Source organism: Dermacentor silvarum, chromosome 6 (assembly GCF_013339745.2).
Source record: "Dermacentor silvarum isolate Dsil-2018 chromosome 6, BIME_Dsil_1.4, whole genome shotgun sequence".
Lineage (NCBI taxonomy): Eukaryota > Metazoa > Arthropoda > Arachnida > Ixodida > Ixodidae > Dermacentor > Dermacentor silvarum.
The window spans coordinates 109,341,663-109,369,442 of NC_051159.1; the positions used below are offsets into that span (position 1 = coordinate 109,341,663).

Consider the following 27,780-nt stretch of genomic DNA (forward strand, 5'->3'; position numbering starts at 1 on the left):
TAGATATCGCAGTTATGTAAACTGCTTCTGCTGCACAATCTCAAGCGGAAAAATATGATATATCATAAGTTTTATAGATGAAGTGAAAATGTTACAAGGTTTACACCGGTTTTCAGTAGTACTACTAAAGAATTCCTGGTATACTCGACCGTGGTCAAATACATCAATTTTGTTCATTTCAGACGTATTACCAAGCACAGTTTACAGAATTTAGACCTAGTTTCTTATTGCTGAGATAGAGTTGTAAATTTGATCGCTGAGCTTTATGAAATTTGGCAATCTTTAGGAATTAAAGAAATCTGACATAAATCGAAAATCCACTCCCTACATATTACTAGATCTTAACTTGGGAAAACACGGGGAATGCGGGAGATGGAAATTCAAGACGATTAGCAACACGAGAACAAGGTGAGAGCAGGAGCCAAGGTTTCGACAAGTGGACTTGTCTTCAAGGCGACATATGCTCTCCTCGGCACAGTATATATAGGTAGGGTTCTTCTAAAGGGGAGAGAAGGTAAGGCGGGTGGGTGAGGTAACGAGCGGAGTGTGTTAGCGGCGAAGCTGTAGAATTACCTCGTTACCTAACCCACACGTGCTTAAATTAAAAAAAAATTATTGAAGCACGGCGCTGTAGAAGTTGCACAATGCAATGTACCCACGAGAGCTACAATAAACATGTAATGCATGCAGGCTCAGTCAGCGCGTCTGTCTGCTATATATGAGACCCATAATCCGCCTAAATTTGACCGTGGTGGGTCAAACGCGACAAGATTGCCTTACTGGAATGGTTAGAATCAAAACAAGGCCGGGGGGGGGGGGGGGGTCAATGCAAACAATATAGGAGGGAAAGCAGTTCTTCCTGTCAGTCGTATGGATCGTATCCCGCGTTAGTACTTTACACACAAGGAATGTCGGACGCAAAAGCGCTGTTTCTTGAATACGCCCATTCTCGTCTTTCAGCTATCGTGAGGCGTGATCACAAGAATGCCTAATAAGAATTATAGCTAATCTATGAAAGCTTAGCGTTAAATTTCACGCTTTGCATAGAAAGTGGAAATGCTCACAGACGCTGCCACCATGCGCCGGTCTATGTGCTCGTCACAGGCTGCATTTTCACTAATCATCAGATATGAGACATGCACGCGTAAAATCCAGGCTCGTATTCTTCAGGTGCAACATAATAAAGAATAAAAAGAAACCGGAAATAAAGCGCTGCTGACATTGCCACGCAAGCGCGGCTCTTACGTTTACGGGGAATAGCAGATGTCACCGGGACGCTCACTCACTGGCCTCCCAGTGGCGGCCCCCGGACGCCCTCTGCACCGAGCTCTCTTCTATACTGAGCGCTTTCTCGCCGCGGCCCCCTACACAGGCCCGCAACAAGTTGGTTGCAGCATGGGACCTTCGCTCCCGCGACTTCTTGTTCTCGCGCTTGGTGAACCGCTACCGGGCTAGCCTAGTGCAATGGGCGCGCGTACTCGATCAGTTTTGCGCTGAGCCCTTGCCCACCAGCCGCGATTGTCACACTGTGGTGTATCTTCGGTTCATAAACAAACCCGTGTCTTATGGCGATCTGACTACTGCAGCCTTCTCTGCGCCGTGTCGAAAAGTTGACGAAACCTTCTGTAGCGCCCTTTGTGCGTTGTGGAGTGGAGGAAAGTCGTGCCATTTCCTGACCATCACTCGTAGGGTAAGCCTTATAGAAGCCTATATCCATAAGATATAGACTAGCTTCCGCACAAAATTTATTTGTTTAAAATTCAAGTGGATGGGTCACAAAAAGCTCGCAAAAATCACAGTTCACAATAATAACAATAAAAAAAAAAGACGGCAGGCGACCCTAATCGTTGACTTGGGTGTCTCTTAGTGGCACTCACACCTCGGCGTTGTGGTCCTTTAGGTTAAATTTGTGTGTGTATGTTTTCAAAGAACGACACAGACACAGAGAACCATCGTCTGTAGGTCTTCTTCTTGTGGGTAGGCTGTGCTTGGCCCGGTGGCTTCCTCGTCGACCGCGTCCATGGCGAACGTAAAGCACGAACCGAACTCGGAGGAGCAAGCGAGAGAACGTCTTACCCCTAGCACGATATACGGCCGAGAAGCGAGGGAGGGCGAGGTGATGATGATGATGATGATTTATTGGCATCCCCTTTGAAACGGGGTGGCGACAAATAGTCACCTAGCCTGCTTGATTTAATCAGGTATACTACACATGTTCTTTATCTCGCATTTTTGTATACCCTTTTCAAAAATTTAGCTTGTACCGCTGCCTATGATTTTAAGAGATCAGGTCGTATCGATCTTTTCCCTGCTTTTTTTCCACCAGTACTCTAATCGTCTCTTGCTGATCTCTACGGCTGATCTGTTTATGTTTCCTTCCACTTTAAACCCAAGCGCTTCTGGGAGTTGCACGTTACCTACGGTTCTCGCTGGGTGGATCCCGTCGCATTCCATTAGGATGTGCTGAGTGGTCTCTGGATCTTTACTGCAGCATACACATGTCTCATCTAGTTCCGAATATTTGTTCCGATATGTTTTCGTCCTTAGGCAACCGGCTCGAGCCTCAAATAGCAAGGCACTGCCCTTTGTGTTATCGTACAGATTTTCCCTTCTAATTTCTTTCTTCTCATTCTTGTAAATCTCCATTGTCCTTTTCGTTTCCATTCTTTGCATCCAATTCACGGTCTCTATTTCTCTCACTTTCTTTCTGATGACCCCTGGTTGTCTATTTACAGTTTCGATTATCCTGTACTTGGTTGCCAACTTCCTTGACCTCTTCCTCCATTCTGTGTCCACGCTTTTCATGTAGAGATACTTGTGCACTTTAGCCGCCCATTTATTTTCATCCATGTTCCTGAGCCTTTCTTCAAAACTAATTTTGCTTTGTGCTTCTCTGACTTCAAAAGAGGCCCAACCCATGTCTCCATGCACTGCCTCATTTGTCGTATTACCGTGTGCTCCCAAAGCCAACCGGCCTACTGATCTTTGGTTAACTTCTAAACCCGCCAATATATCCAATTTTAAGCATATAATGGCATTTGCGAATGTTAGCGCTGACACCATTACTCCTTTCCAGATTCCACGCATCACCTCATACTTATTGTGGCCCCACAGTGCTCTGTGTTTCATTAATGCTGCATTCCGCTTCCCCTTTATTTTCAGATTATCTTGGTGGTTGCTTGAGTAATTCTTTCCTTCGTTTATGTGTACGCCGAGGTACTTATATTGCTTCACTATGGGTATTACTTGCTGTTGAATTGACACCACGAAGTTACTCGTGTGTTCATTAAAGATCATAATCCCTGATTTCTCTGTGCTAAACGTAAGGCCTAGATTTGTCGCTGCGTTCCCACAGATATTCGCAAGTATCTGTAAATCTTTTTTATTGTCCGCTAGTAGCACAATGTCGTCTGCGTACATCAATCCAGGGACCTTTTGTTGCACCATTTGTCCATTACGCATGTAGGATAAATCAAAACCTAATTCGCTGTTTTCCAGTCGTCTTTCTATGCCCTTGACGTAAAGCGTGAACAACAATGGTGACAGAGGGCATCCTTGCTTCAATCCTTGGTGAATTCCCACCATTTCATTTCCTTTTCGACCTTCCCATGCCACTTGTACTTGGTTGTCTCGATATATCTCCCTCAGCAGCTCCACGAAATCGTCATCTATGCCTTCGTATTGAAGAATATCCCACAACAATTCCCTGTCTACGTTGTCATAAGCTCCTTTAATATCTAGAAATGCTACCCATAAAGGTCTTTTCTGAGCTACTGAAATCTCTATGCACTGAGTTAGTACAAACATATTGTCTTCTAAGCGTCTGCCTGGCCTGAACCCATTCTGTAGTTCCCCCAATACACCGTTTTCCTCCACCCACTTCGACACTTCTAATTTTATGGCTTGCATTGCCATTCTATATATCACCGACGTTACTGTAACTGGCCTGTACGAGCTCGTCTTATCCTTATCTCCTTTGCCTTTGTAGATGAGATTCATCTTGCTTTCACGCCATCCAACGGGAATATTCTTTGTTCTAATCACTTGCTCTATGGCATTAGTCAGCAGTGCCTTGCTTTTTGGACCGAGGTTTTTGATTAGCTGTATTGGGATTTCATCGGGTCCTGCTGCCGTGTTGTTAGGGACATTTTCTGCTGCCTTTTTCCAATAGAAGCTTTCTATGCTGAATTTTGATCTCTCAAGCCTCTCTGTTGTTGCTGGATCTGTTGTCTGAACTACACTTTTTCTCGTACCGAAGTTATGCGTGATAACGTCTGTGATGTACCGCAGCGCATCATCGCCTGCATAGATGTTACCGTCTTCATCCCTTATAGCCGTTTGCGAGTTTCTAGTTGGAGCTCCGAGTGCTTTTATATGGTTCCAGAATCTTTTTGGGGCGCCTTTGTCTCTTTTGTGAATGTTTGCCACCCAACGTTCACTTGCGCATTTAATTTTCTCTTGCACGAGCTCACTCGCAACCCTTTTCTTTTCTCTGTATGTATTCCATCTAAGGAGCACCTCTTCTTCTTGTAATCCCAACTTTTTGGCTTCTCGATGAACCCTAGATGCCTCTTTACGCTCTTCTATAGCTTGTTTAATTTCCTTGTTCCACCACTTACGTGGTTTCCTCTTTCCAATCCAACAATTGTATTGCCGTGTCCGCCTTATTTCATGCTGCATAACCTCCACCAGTTCCTTATATTCCCAGACTGCTGTAGGAAAAGCCTCAATTTTCTTCTCTATGTTGTTTGCGATCTCTGTTATTTGCTCGTCATTCATTTTTAAAAACTCTGAGGCTATTGGTTCATGTTCTGCGCTGGTATCTCTCCCAAACTTTAATGCTAAACGTCTATGATCGCTTCCCAGGCTATTTTTTCCATTTTCGTCTATTATCATTTGTTCCAGTTGTTCGTAGACCATTTCTGAGACTAAGGCGTAGTCGATACATGACTGCCTGTTTCCGCATTGCCACGTTACCTGTCCATGACACTTATTTTCCCTGTTAACTACTATAAGGTTCTGTTCATCACACAAATCCAGCACTAGAGAGCCGTTGTAATCAGTATATCCGTCTAAATCGTCCATGTGCGCGTTCATATCTCCCACTAATATCACCTGGCCCGAGTTACTGAACTCATTAATATCGCTTCTAATGCAATCGACCAATTCCTTATTTTTTTCCCTGCTATCACTACCTGTCCATAGGTAAGCTACTCCCAGCCACGTCTTTTTACCTTGCCATGTACCACTAATCCATAAATGCTCTTTACATGTCTCGTTTACCCTTCGCCACTTCAGACCTCGCCTAATTAGTACGCCTACGCCTCCGCCTTTCCTTGACCCGGTCATTCTGTTGCACCCTTCCCATACAAAGATGTCAATAACAGGCGGCTGCTCCAAATCTCGTAGATGCGTTTCGGTCAAGGCGTACACGCTAATCGCTTCATCATTCAGTTGCGTTTGAATTTCCAGCCATTTTTCCTGCTTACGACCACCCTGCATGTTAATGTAGCAAATTTTACCTTCTCTATTCTTATCCTTTCTGCGTCTTTTCCTGACCCCTGGTCGCCTAATTCTGCCCTTTACTGGTGTTTCGCTATGTTCAATACTCAATCCTGCTTCCTGATTGCCTGGGGCCCGCCTAAAAAAGCTACAGCTCGTGCCGCGAATCGACTTCCGACCGGTGTTACTACGAGGAGGAAGAGCAGCGCGCACCACCTGGCGGTGCGTAGCCCCCTAGCGAGCGGCGCACGAAGCGCACCCGACGCGCCCTCTCCGGTGCTAACGTCAGAGCATGTAACGAGCACGCGCGCAGCTGTTGCGAGCGAGTGAGCAGGTGCGCGCCGGGAGAGTAGAAGTGAGAGAGGAGGGAGTGACGTCACATCCGCTCTGCTAGGCAGATGTTCAGTATATGCCAGGCAACTGTTTTCCAATAATTACCTGGTTAAATTTTATGCCACCTTTCTTGTGTGTGACGTCATTAGTGACATCATTACTTCCGCTTTCTACTTCCGGGTTTCCAGGAATTTCGCCAAAGTAATGCTCGCGTAGCGGGTCTCTAAAGACTACGATTCTGTGCTTTGGTGTGCGTTAATCAGTGATTTCTAATTAATTGTAGTTATTGCAGACAGTTGAGTAACTCAACTTGTAACTAAACGTATGCTCTGATATATATATAATGAAAGCCATGAATTTTGTACTGTACTATTTTACAGCGAAGCTGTTAAGGGCTAGGTTCCAGGAGATCGTGTCCGCGTTTCGAAAAGTCACGTGACCTAGCGGGAGAGGAGCAGAGGAGAAGAGCTCAACCCTGTGAGAATGCTGTGGGAGGGTGCAGATGAAAAGGAGAACGGGGAGGGGGTTGACGTAAGTCGCGCCGTCCAATACTCGCGTTGGAGGGGGAGAGCGTGAGGCGCGACAACCAATGGCGGTGTACGAAAAAAGTAGGTCGACAGAGGAGTGGGGTGTCAGAGGAGTTCGCGTTAGCGTTGGTTGTACATACGGAGCTTTGGTCAAGGACTCTTGTCTGGGAACATCGTAGAAAAGCGTGAGGAACGCGCTAGGAAGGCCGTCGTCCATGGACGCCGAGCCAGTTCTTTCCGAATCGGGCATTGTATAGCCATCGTCGAAGTGTTAAAAAATACCCCATTGTGCTACTCGGAGCCGGCAGTGAAGCCTCTTTTCTGAGTACGTAGCGAAGGGGTCGGTTTACCATTTTTTAGCCACATTTAACATAGCAAATAAGCCCCAATATAGCTAAACCCCAACATTACAAATCCCACCAGAGAGGGTGGAAGGGCTCTGACTTTTTTTCTATTTTTTTTCTGATTTATTTTAAATTTCGTCCCCGGTAATCAGTGATTTATAATTAATTCTAGTTGTTCCAGACACTTCAGTAACTCAACTTATAACTTAACTTATGCTGTAATATGATATCTATAATGAAAGCCATGAGTTTGGTACTGTACAATATTTTTCTATTTTTTGATTTATTTTGAATTTCGCCCCCGGTAATCAGTGATTTATAATTGATTCTAATTATTCCAGACATTTCAGTCACTCAACTTGTAACTAAACGTATGCTCTAATATATCTATAATGAAACCCACGAATTTTGTACTGTACTATTGTTTTTTTTTCTGATTTATTTTGAATTTCGTCCGCGTTCGTCTCAGGAGGTGAACCAGAAGTGCAGCGCGAACGAGAAATTCCGCTGCATCAAGCCGGTGCCAGCAAGGCCGTAGCCAACGCCAGTTACCTGAGAAAGCGACACAGACAGCAAAAATTCTAGTAGGAACCACGAGACCCGGCTATATCACGCTATTGATTGACCCCGCAGACCAACACAAAATACAGGCGCACTGCTCACGGAAGACTTAGACAAGTAAGCCACCACACCAAGTTGCCGACGTGAGGCGCACAGTTTCTATGGATGCGATCGTAATGCGATCTGCATCCTACCTGCATACCGTACACCGGAATGAATCCGGGCGAATGCAGCGTTCGTTGATGCGCGAAACTCTGCGAACAATGCTCCAGCTGGAACGAGCAGAAGGGAGATGGGAGCAGATAAACAAGCAAGGATAAACAAGCACGCGCATACTGCGAGACCCCGCAGATGCATGCGCCCCGTCGATAAGCATGCTTGATTGCCAGATCTCAAAGAGACTCGTTATTGAAAACCCCCTTCCTGACCACTTTGTTTTTTGCACGGAAGAGAAGTAGCGTGCAATACAGTCTCTCTTCTCGCTTCCGGAGTGGGTAGATTACTGCCACTCGAAAATGTTGTTTTCTTTTGTTTTTGCTTCAACTGGGAGAAGATTGAATTTTACGCATAAAATGTGGACCAGGGTTCACCTGTTTTTTTTTTTTTTTTTTTCTCAGGGTACAGGAAGAACGGCGGCGATAAGGGAGATACTCGGAAGAGCTCGTGTGAAATCATGTGCATAACTTCTGGCCGATTTGCCCGTCTAGTGAGTAATTTCTAACTTCCTGCGTTCGTGTTTCTCCTTGTGATGTGGCCTCGTGGTTTTAGCGACGAGATGCGTTGCAGTAGAATACTTTCCAAACAACAAATTGCGCTTAGAATATGACATTATGTGTAAAATTAGTTTCAGTGAGATAATACTGCCGTTTCATGCTAATACCCATTAACGAACAATGCGTATTAGTTTACAATTGTATACACCCACACATATCTTCCCGCGAAATTGGTGGGCTTGAAAAATATCTTTTATACGTGCTCTTTCAAATGGATTTATTCAACTCTTAAGAGCGAGTTTTGCCGCAGGAGCTCCTGTCTAAATACACGGGAACCAAGAAATTGTGTTTTCGCATCCACCGCATCGAATTTGATGAGGTTTGTTGCATTAAAAAAATTGAGCAGAACACATCCACGAGGATTTTTGAAGTATACTCATAGCACTGTTTTGAGATAAACATATATTTATTGTACACTGAATGGGCCACGCTCGCGAAGTCCGGACTTGGCATCCGAGAGACGTGGCACTTCGGTGCGTGCCAACACTGATAACTATTAGTGTTACTATTATTAGAGGACGTTGGTGGCGCAACACGTTCTAAAGATGTTATGCTGCTGTGCTTGATTGAGGAACTCGTGTGATGCGGGTTGGATTCCGCGCGGCATAGGAGAAATTTTAAAGGTTTTTTTTTTCGTTGAAGAGCACTGTGAACGAGATTAGGCCCACATTTTTAGACTGCACTAAATTCGGGACAGGCCCATATTTTTGCTTATATAGCCGGAAATAAAACTGGTATGACAATGCGATAAATGCTATTCGCAATAAAAGTTTAACTCTACCTAATGCTCTGAGCAGAGCACCAAGTACAGATGCGAGTCGGTGGTGCTGTCTGATCTCTACTTCGAAAGTGGAATATGATTATTGAGGACTCGGCGCATTGATGTCTTCGATAAACAGAGACGTGCACCTAGAATCCATAGTTAACCACGCATAATTCCTGCTAAATTATTCACTACGGTAAAATTCTAAGCACTGTTATGACGCTATGTTGATTAGCAAAAACGATCGCGGCTGCCCCTATATGGTCCTCATCTGTTCAGAGTATGTACAATTGCTAAGCAGCCAACGATGATCCTACTTCGGATACACGAGGTCAAAGTTGCAGGCACAGAATAGGGGAAGCACGGAAATGAGTTTCATTCAATGTGCTCTACTGTGCGGCATCCTTGTCATATATGGTGTACCAGCTAACGTTATCCCAGTTTGTGCAATATACGGTTATGAGAGACCTCTTCGGTGTTCGGTCATCAGTCCTCTTCTGCCACCAACATATATTTTTGTGTAATAATTACTTGGATAATTAGAAAAAAAACACACACACAAGAAAAACTACGCTTTGCCTAACGTTAGCTGGGACAGCTTATATATTGACATGCATGCATTTCTCTTTTTTTTTTTCGGTGACCGTTTTTCACCGGCTGACAACTACAAGATTATCGCTCGGCACAAGACGCACCTTCGTGCTTGGGAACTTTCTCGATTGTGTTGGCCGATTGTATGCCCTAAATAATTTTGTCTAATTAGTTGGCGTGCGCGACACGATATATAGTGGTGTACAGTCGACCACAAATGTTTACGGACCATGGTATCTCCAAAAACATTACATTTCCGAGCAGCCTGTAACAGTAGCCAGTAAAACCATGCACCACAATGTTGTTCGCAAATACGATAGTACAGGCTGGAAATGGGAATGCAAGGCTGCGTTGGGAGGCTGCGAAGGTATTCAACTATTTCCCAGCTCCCGTGGTGCGTAAACTTATGTGGTCCACTCTACACTCCGGAACGTAAGCGAGCACCTAGCGATTACGCTAGAATCTGCGATACGTCATGTACGACTACTAATAGCCGACGAACTTGACCTGTAGATAAGACTTCGACGATCGACGATTATGCTCACCTCAAACATTGTGCTCGGAGTGTTACTCATTTTGCTGGGCGCAATTAGGTTCGTCCCATAAAGAGTTAGGATCGTGGCTCACAAGTTTGACACTCCCTGGTTCATCGCCAGCACTGCATCGTGTCAATATACACCATTGATCTCTACTGTGCACGAGAAGGAAAATCGAGGGGCTCGATTTTTGTTAATCGCGACCCTATAAAGCCAAAAAAGGCTTGAAGCCAATGGCTTCATTGCCTGTTACATTTATGGGGGCAGTGACCTCTACTATGTTTTTTCTAAGTTCCACTTCGCGACTCGTCGAGCCGAGCGCAGGTGAAGCCAGCGACTGTGCGTGTGGTCGGATAGCTTTTGTAGTTTTCCGCGTTGTAAGCAGTGTTGATTTCTGGTACGAGTTTTTGCAATAATCTGATTCTCTAAGCAATCTTTTCTTTCTTACATAAACACTTTTCTCAATTAGCAGTGCTTCCAGCGCGCCCCACTCATGTTAACGATGCTGTCGGCGCGACGATGACCAATTCTGGACGTCTTCCCCAAAGACTGCTGTAGCTTGTTTGAGCAGTTTATGGCACAACAGGCAGGTATTTCAGGAGAACTGGACTGGAAAAAACTTTATTTGGGTCCTGCAGGACGCGTTTAGGGCGTAGCGGGCGTCTCCCACGTATATAGGGACCGACAGGGAATACCTGGCGTGGGAATAAGGTCTATCGCGACACGACTAGTGCTGGATAGGGCATCGAGCGCCCTCGACTGAAGCCACCGGAAGTAAGCTGCCCTGTTCCGGAAGTCGCGACTTTGCAGTGGCACTTGGCGTGCATGGGTTTCGGTATTTCTTCTTGTCTATTTCAGGAGAAGAAAAGAAGAAATACCGAAACCCATGCACGCCAAGTGCCACTGCAAAGCGCGACTTCCGGAACAGGGCAGCTTACTTCCGGTGGCTTCAGTCGAGGGCGCTCGATGCCCTATCCAGCACTAGTCGTGTCGCGATAGACCTTACTCCCACGCTCAGCAGCTTTGAAAGCCACCACATAAACTACATGGCGAAGATGCGGTGCACTTAGGCAACGTGAGGCATGGCAGCTGTCGCTGCCCGTAGAAAGCAGTAGGCTCGCCGTCGACTGAGAAAGGACAAAAGAAGCCCTTGCATTTTCAACAGGCTAGTATGCCTACGTCGCACGTAGCTGAAGGTGGCACCCGCGATAATAGAAATATCTAGAAGCTTGTTTTCCGCGTGGCGTCGGAAACTAAGTTTATAGTAAAGTTAGAGACGGCAATTAATTCAGCGAGATTTCATAAATGAAAATGAGCTCTTGCGATGTGAAATATGGGTTGGCACGTTACCTACGATACCAGTGCACAAGATAGAAGCTGCCTTTGCGACTTTGATGTAGGTGGTCCAAAATCGAAAACTTTTAAGTTATATTGCTTGTTTTACTGCATATAAAGGACTTCAACGCACTAGGATGTGATGTCAAGCTAAAGGAAGCAATAAATGCCAGTCGGCTGTTTCACCATACAAGCACAACAGCCAAGCTCACTTAGTCTCTCTTAATGGCCTTTTTGTCACCTCAATAAGCTCTCCGTTCTGCCCTTTTCTCATGGCTTATGAGTTCAACGTATGTTTGACGCTCATTAAGTAGCGCTAGTGTGGGGCGTATCAAAATGAAAGTATATAGCGTCTGCAGCTGGTATGTGCACGAACTTTTCTTCACGTCGCTTAAGCATGGTCTTAGTCCTGCCTGAAAATTCGGTGAACTCGGCACAAAAGCAAGAATAAATAGGATGAACTTCCAGGTAGGCTTGTCTGTACATGCTAACACGCAATAACGGTTAAAACGATAAGCTACAGCAGCATCTTGCTGGAGCGCAATGCACACACACGCACAAAAAAAGAAATGCCCGATGAAACAAGAACACTTGCTATGCTGTATCGTGTTCGATGTCTTTTTAGCATATTGCGCAGCCGCGCAGCATTTAAATGCTTTCACGATATTGATTACTTTATACAAAGCAGTCGGGTTTCCTGGGCGTCATTTACTCTATCCCTGCGTGCCCAATTGCAGCTGTTCTCACCTGCTGCTGTCTTCAGTGAGATGCACTCTCACAATGCCAAGAAAGACGAAGCGGGGCCAGCCTTAGCGTCGCACCAGCGTAGTCTCACGCATGAACTTCCTCGAGCCTGCACAAAAACGCGAACGAGTTAACGATTTATTTCATGCGAAGTACTTTCAAGTTTGTTTTACTGAATTGCTAATTTGAACTGCTAGCGACATGCAACATAGTTAGAAAGCAGCCTCCTAAAGAATGCAAGAAAGAGAAAAGAAGTTTTAATGAGAGGAAAAGCGAGGAGATTGCACGGAGGAGTGTGTCCTTGACCGGTTACATAACACTGTGGTACAGAAAAGCAGAGAAGGATGAGACGGGATGACGGACAAAATGATGGCACGTGCTGTCTGATTCGTCCGAGCTGATGAGTGTTTCTGACACTTGCGCAAGAAAACACGCACTCTATGCAGAGATTATGTATACGCACAACACTATCAGCGTACAAAAAACTACACAAAATCACGTACATATACAAACTATCTGCATGCATCATAGCTTCTAAACGCATGACACTCAAAGCTAGCATCACATCAACAAATCAAAGCCGCTTATCCAAAGTACGGCTTCTGTTCTAAAAAAAGTTGTCGCAGTTTCACCCGAAAGGCGAAGCATCAATTGCGATAGCAACTTAGTAGAGAGCTATACGGAGTAAGGATAGTAGTTTTATCCGCTGTTCAAACTTGGACATGCAGCAGCACCGGCAACACACAGCACTGTTGTCGACGCCGTCGGCGTTTTGCCCGCGTTCGCACAAAATGCGTGCGGCGTTGGTGACTGTTGCCGGAGCCTCTGATATAAATAGGCACTTGGTGCCGCAGCTAAACGTCGCCTCCCTTCCCTGCCCCCCCCCCCCCCCTCCCACGGCCTTTCGTGCGTCAGAGCGCGTTTGCTCTACATATATGGTGATTGTAAAGGAGGAAAGAGACGCCTACTTCTGCAGCCCTTAAGGGAGCACGGCACAGAACGCGCGTTTGTTCTCCGCCGTGCGTTCACTCCCCGTGAAAGCGCGCGTCCCTCGCGCCCTTTCACTTGCACATACAGCGTTCGGCGGCGCGCGGCGACGATTTCATCTCCATTGACATCATACGGAACCTCACGGCGACGGCGACGGCGACGGCGACGGCAGAAATCTGCTTTGGAGTGTCCATATAATTGCTATCGCAATAAATGTTGTCGCAGTTTCACCTGAAAGGCGAAGCATCAATTGCGATAGCAAATTTGTAGAGAGCTATACGAAGTAATGATAGTAGCTTTATCAGCTGTATAAACTTGGACATGCAGCAGCACCGGCAACACGCAGAACAGTTGTCGACGCCGTCGGCGTTTTGCCCGCGTTCGCACAAAATGCGTGCGGCGTTGGTGACTGTTGCCGGATGATAAGTGGTTCTTGAGGGAAAGGGAAAGGTTGGCGCTATCTTCTGCAGCCCTTGAGGGAGCACGGCTCAGCGCCAACGGGGAGGGGTAAGTGGGAGCGAAAGAAGGGATAGAGTAGAGTCGCCATGGCTGGGCGAAGCAAAACCGGCAGGCATAGGCGGCACGTATCAGGCCGAGATGGAAGGCCTTGGTGTGCTGCAGAGTCTGAGCCTCTGATATAAATAGTCACTTGGTGCCACAGCTAAACGTCGCTTCTCTTCCCTCCCTCTCCCCCCCACGGCCTTTCGTGCGTCGGAAGAAGGCGCGTTTGCTCTACATATATGGTGATTGTAAAGGAGGAAAGAGACGCCTACTTCTGCCGTCTGTCGGTTCGTCTGTCGGTTCGTCCGTCCGTCCGTCCGTCCTCAAAACGCTCGACAAGATTCTGGCTGCTAAGCGTCCTACCAACAAGAAAACAGTGCAGTCATTCCTTGGTTTAACCGGCTACTACAGGAAGTTTATCCCGAACTACGCCGAACTGACCAAGCCGTTGACGGACCTTACAAGGAAGGGACAAAGCAGTGCTGTGTCATGGGGCTCACCTCAAGAAGAAGCGTTTACGGCACTAAAGAGGAAGCTCAGTGATGCTCCTATACACCTTGCTCTCGACCTTTCGAAAGAGTTCGTACTGCGCACGGACGCTTCCAACACAAGCCTGGGAGCAGTATTGCACCAGGTAGGAAACGACCAGGTGCTGCACCCTGTTGCTTACGCTAGTCTTAACCAATTACCCCGAGAAACCCGGTATTCGACAATTGAACGGGAATGTTTAGCACTCGTTTGGGCTACACAAAAGTTTCATATTTACCTATATGGCAAGCCTTTTGTTGTCCAGTCAGATCATCAACCCTTACAGCACTTAAATTCCGCCAAGCACATCAACAGCAGAGTGTTGCGTTGGAGTCTCCTCTTGCAGGAGTATTCTTTTACTGTTCACTACATAAAAGCTTGTGACAATGTCGGAGCTGACTACTTGAGTCGCGCGTAATGTTCATATACTAAAATGCGATTGGACAATGCGACCACTCAAGTGCTTAGTCTTTATTTGAAAGCGAAGAGACTTGTGCTTTCGTACTTTAACTGTGCGCAATGCCCTGTGAACTAATTTTGTTTTGTGCTCATATGAACAATCGGGCAAACGTACATGACATTTTTGTTTCATACCGCGTCCTTGTTTTAGAATAGTTGTAAACAACTTTCTCGAAAAGGGGGGGATTGTGATAATATATGGTACACGGGAGTGTACAACATAAGCATGTAAAGACAGTGCGCCGTGCGGTGGCGAAGAGGACACCTACTCTTGGCCAATACCCGTGAGGGGGCATGTACCTGAATGTGATCACCATCATAGACACTGACCTGCGAGCGTGGACAGTGGCGCCTGGAAAAGGGTGGCTCGAGAGAGCGTGCCCCGTGGCGTGAGCAGTGCGCGAGGTTCGGCGTTCCATGGCGGAGCTTCCTCGCTGGGCATCCGGCCCATAGGAGCTATCGCCACCCGCGCCGCTACGTCTGCACCACAATCAAAGCTGTCACCAGCTGAGGGGCCACCTCGTCCAGTTCTTCCGCTGGGCAACTGGTCCAGGAGGGCTGGCGGTCCTGAGCCTGGCTGATCGAGCGTTCGGGTGAGCGGTCACACGGCTACCTCGTCCAGTTCTTTCGCTGGGCAACTGGTCCAGGAGGGCTGGCGGTCCTGAACCTTGCTGATGAAGCGTTCGGGTGAGCGGCCACAGGGCTACCTCGCCAGCTGTGGACGTGATCCGGTGGGCTGCTGCAGTGTGCGCCGGGGCGCAAACCCCGCCTTCGGGTAACCGGGCACGCGGAGGCTCCGGTACATCGACTGTGGTGCAGGGCCACCTGAGTTCCACGAGGCGATCCAACCCTGTTGTCCGACACTGCTGTCCGACACCGGCTCCTCGACGTCTCCGACATGGCGACACCTGTTTCTACATGAACTGCAGGCAGACTGCATTTAACTAGCCTATATATATCTGCATGTCTTTTAGAGCCTATTTTGGGGAACTGTTACGTGTGTGCCGTTCAATGTATTACGTGTCCAATACAAGTCTGATGTGTGTTTGTGCTTCTGCGTGCTGCTTCAATCTCTTTCTGGAGTGATCCTGCACCCACTAACATCACACTTACCTTCCACAGTTTAAGAAGTTATCTCATTTTCTGTCTACATCAGCTTCTGGTTCACCCCTCTGCTTTGAATATCTGTGTTCTCTGGATGTTTCCTGACGTTTCTCTATGGCCTTCTTAACTTCCTCATCCCACCAGCTCTTGGGTTTACATCTTCTGTTCCCTTTGGGTCTGACTCGTACCTTAGCAAGATCTAGCTCAAATAGCCCTGGTAAATTTGCATATGTCCATTCTGTTTTAGTATCCTCTGAAATTACTTCCTTAACATATTGGGTTGCTATTTCCAGCTGCTTTTCCGAATAAAATATCCCACCTGGTTGTTCATCTTGCCTCCTACCTACTTTCATTTCTCTTCTAAAACTCACCTCAAAACGTTTGTGATCCCTACCTAGACTTCTGGAGCCATATTCATCTATGTTCATTACCTTTAGCCTATCATGCATCCTATGTGACATTAGTGTATAATCTATCGTCGACTGCAGGCTCCGTACCTCCCATTGTTATGTGCCCTTCACATTTCTCAGTACTGTCATGCCTTTCACACATATCCCGCATAATGTTGCCTGTTGAGTCTGTGTACCCGTCCATGTCTTCTATGTGTGCGTTCATGTCTCCTAGTATAATAATCTCGCGTCCTCCGCCCAGCTCATTAATGTCCCTTGATATGCATTCCAGCAGTTTTTTTTGTTTTCCTCTTTGGCATATTTGCTCCTGGTCCACAGGTATACAAAGCCAAGGAGTGTCTGCTCTCCTGCCTCTTTCCCTTTTAGCCATAAATGCTCCTTGCATTCCTGTTTGAACCTTTGCCAATTCATACTTTTATGCATGAATGCCACAATTTTACCCCCTTTTCTGCTGCCCTCTGTTCTATTGCAATATTCCCATGCATAGTCAGGATTACAGGGTGGTTGCTCCATGTCTATAAGATGTGTCTCCACAAACCCGTATACCATCAGCTTTTCCTGCCTTAGTTGCTCGTCTATCTCTTCCCACTTCAGCCTATTCCTGCCACCTTGCATGTTAATATACCGTATGTCCGAATAACCTTGCCACTGGTGCTTACGTCTATTTCTTTGCTTACAGACTGTACGTTTCTTGAATCTTGGGGCCTCTCCGGGTCCATCTTGGTCTAGACTGGTGGCCTCAGTGCTCTGGGTACCCCCCCCCCCCCCTCCCAGGAAAAAAAAAAACGGTTGCTTGGCGGCCAATCCTACTACCTACCCTCTTGTACGTGGCATCACTGTAGTGAATGCCATACTGCGCAGAAGGGTGGGAGCCAGGCTCGTACACGTCCCGGTTTACGACCATTACTCCGTACCCAAGTGGTCGGCTCAGACCCCTAATGACCCGATTAGCCTCAGCCACACTCCGTTCCATCCCGCTAGCCAGGGCCTCTGGGATTGTGCATATGGTCACATGCACCTTCGCAGAAAGCAGATAGCACCTTCGCAAGAGAGCTGATAGCAGCGCCACCCCTAGACAGAAGTGGTCACTGCGCTTGATGATCATCTGCGGAAATTCGTGATAAGTGTACGGGCTTTATCAGTCGATGGGCCGCGCTGTAGACCACTCGGTGGAGCTCAGACAGAATTTCGTACGAATCGATGGTCATTCGAGAATACGGTGTGTCCACATATTTAGGCCGGTATCACGCCCATATGGGCAGAGCTGTAGCCGTTTTGACCTATCACGGAAGGCTAATGGCCTATTTGTGATAAAAACAGATGGGAAAAATTTTACGTTACAGAGGCCTTGTTATCCATATAATATGAAACGGGAAGCAAAAAGCGCTGCCTATGGAGCCAAATATGCAAAGGCACTGCTAGCATATCTTATATTGAAAAGCCTTGGTCGTTACTCTAGTTCAGAATTACATTTTAATCGCATATAAAATTAACATGAAGGTTTAACCATATCATAAATATGTAATGATAATAAGTTCTAAGCTTCGTTCATATTCTTTAAACTAGCATCTTCAAACAGAACTAGATAATGGCTATAACAGGGATGTGGAAATGCTGGCTACTAATAGATACCAATAAATGGGATGGCGAAATAGGGTTTCATAAATTCCCGGGACAGCCAACCTTGGTTTGATATCATAGTAAGCGATCGCTTGTGCATTACAAGAAATGCGCTACATTTTTCAGTGACGAGCGCGTCCCTCAGCCACCATGGTGCACCTTGAGAGAAAGGGGAACGTTTATTTAGTACTAAAACGCGTTGAATAGGAAGACACGACGTGCTTTATCTTGCAGAAACGTCACAGTACGATGCGCCACTTTAAGAGGACGACTAGGGGAGGTGTTGCTTGCTGCTAGCGGACCTAGCCTTGGAAAGGCTGCCGGCAATTGCGCCGCCTGAACGCCACCTATCAACCGCGATACCGTCTGAAACACTTCACCGTTGAGCTAAAGACATCAGGTATTAAAACGTTTGGCATGTGTGACACTCTTGCAACACAAGAAGGCGAAAGCCTGCTGCTCATTTACGAGCTTCGTTTTCTTGTCTCGGCCGCTTCTGCTCGTTGCGCATGTCGTCGCTCGGCTTCTTCCGCTGGTCGTACCCGTCGTTGCTCCACTTCTCGTTTCCGCAGTTCCGGATCCCCTTGTCTTCAGCATCGTGCTCCTGCAGACGCCGCGGCACGCTCTTCTTCCGCAGTGGCGTACTTGCGTGGCCGTCCTCGCGAGCCGCAAGAACGTGCACGCTCTTCCATCGCTCGCCTCCTCGTCGCCGCCGTCACTCCGACAGTGACGTCAATGCGCAAAGCGCGCGCCCGCTTTTCTGCGTAACACCTGCTTCTCTGTTACGTAGCGCCGAGAGAGGAGGAATCGGCTGCGCGTGCATACGTTTCTCGCTCGTTCGCAGCTGTTACTATGCGGCGCAGCGCCGAGGGGCGTTTTCGTCACGGCGCAGTTTCGCCAAGGTCACCACCAAGGGCACCGCCAACGTACGCACCCAAGGCTTTCGCCTTAAAACAAGTTCACACGGAGCTCAATACCTTGCGCGGTTTCCGAACAATGGAAAACCATCCACCTCCCAACCCTGTATCACGAAGGAACTGTAGAAGTAGCCGAAGCACCACTCACCTAAATATCCAATGTAATCGCGGGAACAAACTATGTCTTGCTCGCCCAAAAGGCCGTGGGGGTATGGGGGGGAGGGAGGCGGGGCGACGCTGTGCTACGGCACCAAATGCTTTTCTTGCAACCCAGCGCAAGGAGAACTGGCAACGCAATCTCCCACGCGAAAGCAAAAAAAAAAAAAAAAAAAAAGAAGAAAGCGGGGAGGCAGCGCGGGAGGGACGGGGGGAGCAGCTTCTACTCTGCCAACAAATACGCTTGCACTGGCTGTGGTGGCCGTCGCCCGCACCGTCTCTTTATCTCCACCACGGCCGGGCTCGACTGGCGCGCGCACTCGCGTCTTAAGAAGCGAGCGAGCGCGCGCGCCAGTCGTGCCCGGCCGTGTCTCCACACGGCTCTGACCTTTATGCGCTGTCCATTCGCCGCTCAGTTTTCGTTGAAGCGATAGACCGAACGATTCTGCGCCTGCTGCAGCGGCCGCGCCAGCGTTTTGACAGTCGTTGTCTGCGGTCATTCAGTGTGATCTATTCATGTTTGCTTGTGCGCGATGACATCACGCTTGTAAATTCAGTTAGAAAGCGAATGTGTCCAAGTTTATGCGGCTTATAAAACTACTCTACTATCCCTACTCCGAATAGCTCTCTACCAATTTGCTGTCGCAATTGATGCTTCGCCTTTCGGGCGAAACTGCGACATTTTTTAAGCTCGTTGTTACATTGAACATTCCGTACTAAAGTGTCCTTTATTTAAAGCAGAACGTAAGATACTAATAGATGAACTCAAGCGCAAGACGCGACACCACACTCACCACTGCGCTATGAGAAACGCGCAGCAAATTTCGCCGACGGAAGCGTCCCGTAACTTCTATTTTAAGCATCAGCCAAAAGACGCACGAGCTCACTTTCATAAGTAAATTTTTGCTATGCGATGAGATGATAGAATAACAGTAGATTTAATCAAAGCTAGAGGAGATATCATGCTTGAAAAGCTTGCGGCCCTTTATACGCAGTGCCTCACAACTTCAAGTGTACCAGAGAGCTGGAAGAACGCCATCATTATACTAATCCATAAGAAGGGAGACGTTAAAGAATTGGAGAATTATAGACCCATTAGCTTGCTTTTAGCGTTGTATAAAATATTCACCAAGGTAATTTACAATAGAATCAAGGCAACACGACTTCAGTCAACCAAGAGAACAGGGTGGCTTTAGAAAGGGATATTCTACGATGGATCATATCCATGTCATCAATCAGGTAATAGAGAAATCGGCGGAGTACAATCAACCTCTCTATATGGCTTTCATAGATTATGAAAAAGGATTTGGTTCGGTAGAGATACCAGCAGTCATAGAGGCATTGCGTAATCAAGTACAGGAAGCATATGGGCAGATCTTGGGAAATATCTATAAAGATTCCACAGCTACATGGGTTCTCCACAAGAAAAGTAGAAAGTATCATAGGCAAGGAGACACAAACTCTCCAATGCTATTCGCTGCATGCTTAGAAGTATTCAAGCTGTTAGACTGGGAAGGTTTTGGAATGAGGATCAATGGCGAATATCTCAGGAACCTTCGGTTTGCAGATGACATTGTCCTATTCAGCAACAATGGGGACGAATTACAGCAAATGATTGAGGACCTTAACCTAGAAAGTGTAAGAGTGGAGTTGAAGATAATTATGCAGAATACAAATATAATATTCAATAGCTTGGCAAGGGAACAAGTATTCAGGATTGCCAGTCAGCATCTAGAGTCTGTAAGGGCGTACGTTTATCCAGGTCGATTACTCACAGGGGACCCTGGGGCGCGATCTTGTACGCGTTCCAAAATGGAACGGAGGCCGTCCGTTCCATCGAGCCGCACACGATTGGTCAATTTGAACTGTGAGCCGCACACGATTGGTAAATTTGAACCATGACGATCAAATTGACCAATCGTGTGCGGCTCGATGGAACGGACCGCCTCCGTTCCATTTTGGAACGCGTACAAGATCGCGCCCCTGATCATGAGACAGAAATTTACAGAAGAATAAAATTCGGTTGAAGTGCATACGGCAGGTATTGCCAAATCCTGACTGGGAGCTTACCACTGTCGTTGAAAATAAAAGTGTACAATCATTGCATTCTACCGGTGCTGATGTATGGGGCAGAATCTTGGAGGTTAACAAAGAAGCTGGAAAACAAGTTAAGGACCGCACAAAGAGCGATGGAACGAAAATGTTAGGCCTAACGTTAAGACACAGGAAGAGAGCGGTGTTGGTCAGAGAGCAAACGGGGATAGCCGATATTCTAGTTGACATTAAGAGTAAGAAATGGAGCTGGGCAGGCCATGTTGTGCGTAGGATGGATAGCCGGTGGAACACTATAGTTACAGAATGGACACCAAGAGAAGGAAGTGCAGTCGAAGACGGCAGAAAACTAGGGGATTGAGGAAGTTCGGAAATGTGCAGGCGCAAGTTGGAATCAGCTAGCGCAAGACAGGGGTAATTGGAGATCACAGGGAGAGGCTTTCGTCCTGCAGTGGACATAAATATAGGCTGATGATGATGATGATGATGACGTGTTTGTTAACTTTAAATAATGGCTGCGGTTTTAGATGCCGAACCTACGATATCATTGTGAGGGATGCCGTCGTCCGCGGAGCCATCGTTGGAGTATAGGATTTATTTCTGCTGGTTGTCCTTTATTCGAATCGGGCAGTTAACCAATAAATATATATACGAAACGTCACCATGGCGACCACTACAGCGGCACATACCGGCATTTCCAGTCTCACATATTGGCCGTCATTTTTAGACTGCGCTATCTTCGCTATTTAGCCACAAAAGTGGCTAGAAACATGCCCGTTATGGAAAAGTGAGGGTAACTCACCAAGAAAGACTTTGTCTTTAAAAAAGCACATTTTTGTATGCCTACGTTCCTAGAATTAGCGGTTTGGCGCATTATCTTCAATGGTTGAATTCGACCCAGGTAGCGCAGTACACTAGCCCAATGCTGTATCCAGGGTCAGTGAAACAGTGAACCCAGGGTCAGTCACTGACCCTGGGTGGCGATCACTGTCTCCATGATCGGCCCGCTCTAGTCGGCGCGCCGACCCTGGATATAGTGTCATAGCAAATGGGGCCAATCCCGGAGAGTGTAATGCGTGGACACTTGAGTCATGTGCTGGGGGTATCCGCGTCTTGCCGTCTTCACTGGCAGGCAGGTAATCGCTATGGTGCAAAACGCTGTGCGCTATATAATGAATTGCATGACATCTTTAAAGCTTTTTACGAAAGCTTCGCTTCTCACGCTCAAACATGTAGGTTGGATCTGCGTAATATTTTTAGGCATGCGGCCGTCGCCTGCTGGTTGGAAAATCGGGCTTGTGTGCTGGGGTATACCCACGTCAAATTCAAGCACCCGATATACATATTCGTTGTGTATTCTACTGCCATGCACGGATGTAACCCGGTAATCCGTAAACGGACGGAAGTTTACAGAGAAGCTAGAAAGAAAGAACTCTGCGCAAGATATACCGAGTTAAATGAGGTTTAACTGTAAGGTTTGGAAGCAGTCCGCCTCCGGCTACTCAATTTCATTTCTATGCTAAAAATAAAATTGGTGTAAAACAAAAATTAGAAATGTTATATAAAAAAACTTCCAGGTGCCTAGGCACTCAGGCTTACAAGAGCAAAAGAAAAAAAAATGACGGCAGAACTCACCTCACGATGACATATACGAATAGCAGTCGAGCACTGTAGCGATAGACGACACCCCTGAAGTCACATTGATTTTCTACGTGTAGTGCTAATTCTGAGACTTTAGTTGAATCGGCTATATACCCCATACTTTGATATCGTCCCATTTTGCTATGGCACTCGCTTGCCAAGGTCGCCCATAGGCACGACGACGACTGTATGACGCTGACGCAGTGACGATGTTATGACGAAGAAGGGTGATTGATATCGTCTGTGTGACGACGACGCATCGACGATGGCGGCATAATCACGATTCAATGACGACACCATGATTAAGATAGAAGGACGGCACCACGACCAGGAGCACATGCCTAGTGGCCCAAGCAGGTAGAAAATTTGAGCCACTCGTTCGGCGTATTTGGCTAGACAGACGGACGGACGAGCGGGCGAGCGGGCGGGCGGGCGGGCGGGCGGGGTGACGGACGGGCGGACGGACGGGCGGACGGACGGGTGACGGACGGGCGGACGTAAGGTCCCGTAAGGTGTTTTTCTTTCTCTGGTTCCACGTTTAAAGATCAAAATCTGCTGCTTTCTTAGCCACGCAGCAAACGTTTCAGATAAATTAATAGCGCCGTTTCTTTGTTGAAAGTTCGATATTGTCATGTGTTCCCTTCGGAATTCTTGGTTTAGTTGACGTGGGTTATAGTTATACTGAGTTGCTACGGAACTTTAAATAAATATATTCATGATGAAAGGGGAGGCCTTCGTCCTGCAGTGGACATAAATATAGGCTGATGATGATGATGACGATTGAGGATGAAAGGTGAAAAAAAAGAGCCCGCAAGTACGCACATATAACATAGGCTTCTACTTATCCTCTCTGCGTAAAGGTCAAGCCTAATCATTTATTTTTAGCTATCGTCTACTACGAATTCGTAGCCGCTAGGAAGTGCAGTCCATTTGTCAAACATGCAGGCGGGTCGCGATTCGTTGCATTATTCAAATCTCCAGTCACGCTGAGTTTGATCATAGCGAAATGTCCTGAAGAACATCATAAGAAAAAGCGTAAATAGCTCCTAATAATCCTGTTCGAATACTCGTAGCCTGGGTGAGATTCATTATAACTGTGTGCACAACTGACCCGGGATTTGCGCCCGCCCAGGTTTCACGCCGCCATAATCTTACCGTGTTCATTACCCATATTACAGACATGGCCAAATGAGAGCAACTGCTTCCGCAATATTGTTCCTACTTCGAGCGCTGGTCAGGTTAATCTGCTTCTGTGCGCCCGCCCAGCTTCTACGATATCAACTTTCCCAGGTACCCTAGTATAATCCCTCACCGTTCTGACGCTATGCAAGCAGAGACACTTATTACACGAAATAACACGGTCGACGGAAGCAGACACCCGGAACCGCACTTTTGAAGCTAAAGATATCTCCCGACCAGAAAGAGATGCTGATGATTTTCATAGCTTTAGGACTCGCAGTAATAACTAACATAGCAACCACCAGGATTCATATATGCGCGCTTACCATTCAACCGTCGAAACAATATGGTCTACGTCTTACGAAGGCTTAGCTTTACTAAAGCCTCCAAAATTGGCAGCTAGCGTAATCCTTTTTCCGCCGAACGGACGTGTTCAAAACTTTTCAATCACTGAGACAAGCCGCGCCTCTCCTGGGCAGGCGTCTTCCTGCGCTGACTTTAGTCTGCAAAGAAATAAAAGTTAAGTCAGCAGTACTTCTGCCCTCTGATTGAAAATTTTCCAGAAAGTGCACCAAGCAGCAAGCATCTATAACATGGAGATGCGTGATTTCGCTGTTTCGAACAAGGCGGCGCGAAGCTTCGGTGACTGGGGTGGGCGCGCTGAAGTGCCGGCGAGCAGGCGCGGGGACACCGTACCTCCCTTTCAAGGTATGCGCTAAGCCTAGGGTGCAGTCACTCTTGACGCGAGCCCTCGACTCGCGTTTCCTTGACTGGAGGCCGCTGAGATAGGCAACGAGTACTTACTTCAAAGGCATGCGCCACTTTGTTCCCTCACCGCGATTGTTTGTGGCTTCACTTGCACGGCTTCTACCTTTTCTTTCTTTCTTTGGTTTTCTTTCTTTCTGTTTATTTCTGTTTTGGAAAGCAAGTCACGGCATTTCCTGCAAAGTTCCAACCTCCTTTCGCACCGGAGTGACTTGTGGCAATCATTCTCGGCTCGAGAACGCCTTATTGAAAAGGCTGACGCACGTCGCTTTATGCATGCAAGTGTGAACGGAAGGACAAAACAGACAGCCATATGATACGTCCTTGACTTTAATGACCATTTCATGTTAGTACATTCAAGTACCTAATATCCAAATATCTGGGTTTATTTCGGTAAAGAGACTGAAGGGTGCTCACGCTTGAAGGTTGCCTTTGCTATGTCCCCTGCAGTGTTTTCAAAAGTATGAGATTTTATGTTTTTTAAACTTTTGGGATGCGTTATGTAAAAACACGAGAAGACAGAAACACGTAATACACGCAGAATATTACAGAGCACCAGTATGGGGAAGGAGGGACGGAAAGATGGCAGACATGTGAAGCAGAAGAGCGCTCGGAACTGATAGCTCTGCTGGCATAAGATGCTCTGCGATAGTAAGACGCGCTTAATGGCACGTACACACGAGCGGCAAAACGCGCGGCGCGCCGCCGGCGGCAAAACGCAGCAGCGGCAGGGCGGCCACACCAACCGGCGGCGCGCCGCTGCGGTAATCACGTGACAGACTAGACTCTCTCCCCCCTTCTCGAACTATCCGTCAGCTCGGTCCTGGAGCTGATGCGTGCAGATGATAGTGCGAAACGAGTTTCCTGCTAACAGCGGACGCGAGTACCAAACGAGCGGTCGGGCGGGTCCGCATGTCACCAGTTTCCCGCGCGCACGTCACGGAAGCGGGCCGCTCTCATTGGTCTCCTTCATCCGCGGCACGCGGCAAACCGCAAAAAAATCGGTCCAGGAGCGATCCCTGCCGCGGCAAGAAAAAGTTGTCGCAGTTTCACCTGAAAGGCGAAGCATCAATTGCGATAGCAAATTGGTAGAGAGCTATACGGTGTAATGATATTAGCTTTATCAGCTGTATAAACTTGGACATGCAGCAGCACCGGCAACACGCAGAACTGTTGTCGACGCCGTCGGCGTTTTGCCCGCGTTCGCTCAAAACAGCGTGCGGCGTTGGTGACTGTTGCCGGAGCCTCTGATATAAATAGGCACTTGGAGCCGCAGCTAAATGTCTCCTCCCTTCCCTCCCCCTCCCCCCCTCCCCCACGGCCTCTCGCGCGTCAGAAGAAGGTGCGTTTGCCCTACATACATGGTGATTCCATTTTGCCCTTTCACTCGCACATACAGCGCTCGGGCGCTGAGCCGTGCTCCCTCAAGGGCTGCAGAACATAGCGCCAACCTTTCCCTTTCCCTCAAGAACCACTTATCATCGGCGACAATTTCATCTCCATTGACGTCATACGGAACCTCACGGCGACGGCGACGCCGACGGCAGAAATCTGCTTTTGAGTGTCCATATAATTGCTATCGCAATAAAACCTGTTTCGCGGCTGCTTTCGCGGCGCGCCGCGCGCGTTTTGCCGCTAGTGTGTACGTGGCATAACAGAAACGCGGAAAGTGGCAAATCCCGCTGCGGCCGCTATACCTTGCGGGTGCGATTTCTTCTACCTCGCATGAATCGGGCTCGCTGTCAACCGTGAACGGTCAATGAGCCTGGCCAGGCTACAATGAGTCTTATCTCGCATACTCGAGCGGATTGACGCGGCCACACATGACATTCGACGTTGTTGACGAAAAAGCAATGCGCGCGGTACTCATGAAATATCGCTTGACGGGTTGCAGCGAAGGCGCGTGCAGCGCAGCAGCAAATATTACAGCGTCTCAGTTTGCTCGCGCTCTCGGCGTAGGTTCGAAGTGGCAAGACCAAGACAGACCTTTAACGCCATATTCCACACGCTGCCGTCACGATAGTGATTGCGCAGAGATTGGGGGAATTCGTTCTGTGCACTGCACTGGAGGGTCCGGATGCAGTGCGACAACATGTGTCCAAATGAGCAGGCGTGTGCCCTCGAGAGAAAGTGAGCGTTTAGTAGGTTGTTGGCGGCAAGCTGGTTGTCTCGCTCATTACCAGATGTGCCGCATTGTCCCGGCATCCACTGGGCATCCACTGGTCACTGCTCATATTCTTGAAGAACGACATCCATTCGATGACGGTGTTGCCTAGACGCTTGAGTAACGGTCCGCCTTCGTTCGCGCGAAGCATGCGGTCTAAGCGTGGGCAAGGGCCCCTTGCTTGGCCAACAGCTCCACCGGCCCTCTCTCGGCCTTGGTGAGTGTGGCCGCGCACGGCGACGTGGACGACAAGGAAAGGCGTCCCCGCAGTCTTTAGATGCTGCAATTCTTATTAAGGCGAAATCCTTAGACGGCTTATGGGGCGAAAATTAAATGGCACCAAAATTGATGGTACCACCCAGTTGGTTGGACTCGAACCCATGACCTTTGGTGGCAGTCGAGCCCATGACCTTTGGTGTTAATTACGGCAAAGCTAATTAAGCCACAGTTTATTAAAATAGTTCGTGAAGGCAATCTTACCCACGACCTTTGGTGGGAGTCGAACCCACAACCTGTGGTGTTAATTAAGGCAAGGCTACTTAAGGTCTTTCAAGGCAATCGTACCCACGACCTTTGGTAGGAGTCGAACCCGCTACCTTTGGTGTTAAGACCAAAGTAATTAAATTACAGATAATTAAGATTGAGGTAATTAGGGCACTCGAACCCACGACTTTTGGTGGAAGTCGTATGCGTGACCTTTGGTGTTAATTAGGGCGAAGGTATTAAGGCACAGTTAATTAGGGTATACTTATTAACGCACTCGAACCCACGACCTTTGGTGGAGAAAATAATTAATAGGAAGTAACAACGCGTTAGACTGAAAATGCCAAGTAATGTAATGAATGTGTCATGAGCGCGCGGACTTTCCCCTTCATCCTCTTTAGCGTATGCTAAAGTGACTCTTCTGGCGAAAAAAAAAAAAAAAAAGAACGCAAGGGAGGCCGGCCAGACGAACTTTCTGTTGGGTCTGATGCGTGGCAAATTGGCAGTGGGAAAGAGGCGAGAGACAAAGTTCCAGGAAAGATCGCGAGAAGTAGGCTATCTGTTCCACTGAGCCGTCCGCATGTTGACCAGCGACAGCGCGGAGAAAACAGCACGTTGTACAGGCACGCCGTGGTTGTTTGAGAAAAACCCAGGTAACGGGCAGTGAGTTTCCGCATGGCAGAGGTGATGCGCGCCGAGTGATTGAGCAGGCTATTGAATGTGGTCCGGAATGAGGCTCCACTGTCTATGTCAAGTCACAAATGAGACAAAACGTCAGAGGCAGGAACAATTTAAATGGGAA

At 47.6% G+C, this 27,780-nt stretch overlaps 1 protein-coding gene across 1 annotated transcript in view; it reads right to left on the reverse strand.

The window, feature by feature from the left end:
- LOC119455134 (AF4/FMR2 family member lilli) overlaps positions 1–27,780 on the reverse strand; it is a 243,752-nt gene that overhangs the window by 66,801 nt on the left and 149,171 nt on the right. Inside the window, exon 3 of the mRNA XM_037716601.2 lies at positions 12,013–12,118. The gene's annotated coding sequence lies outside the window, so the exon portion shown is untranslated. The remainder of the gene's footprint in view (positions 1–12,012; positions 12,119–27,780) is intronic.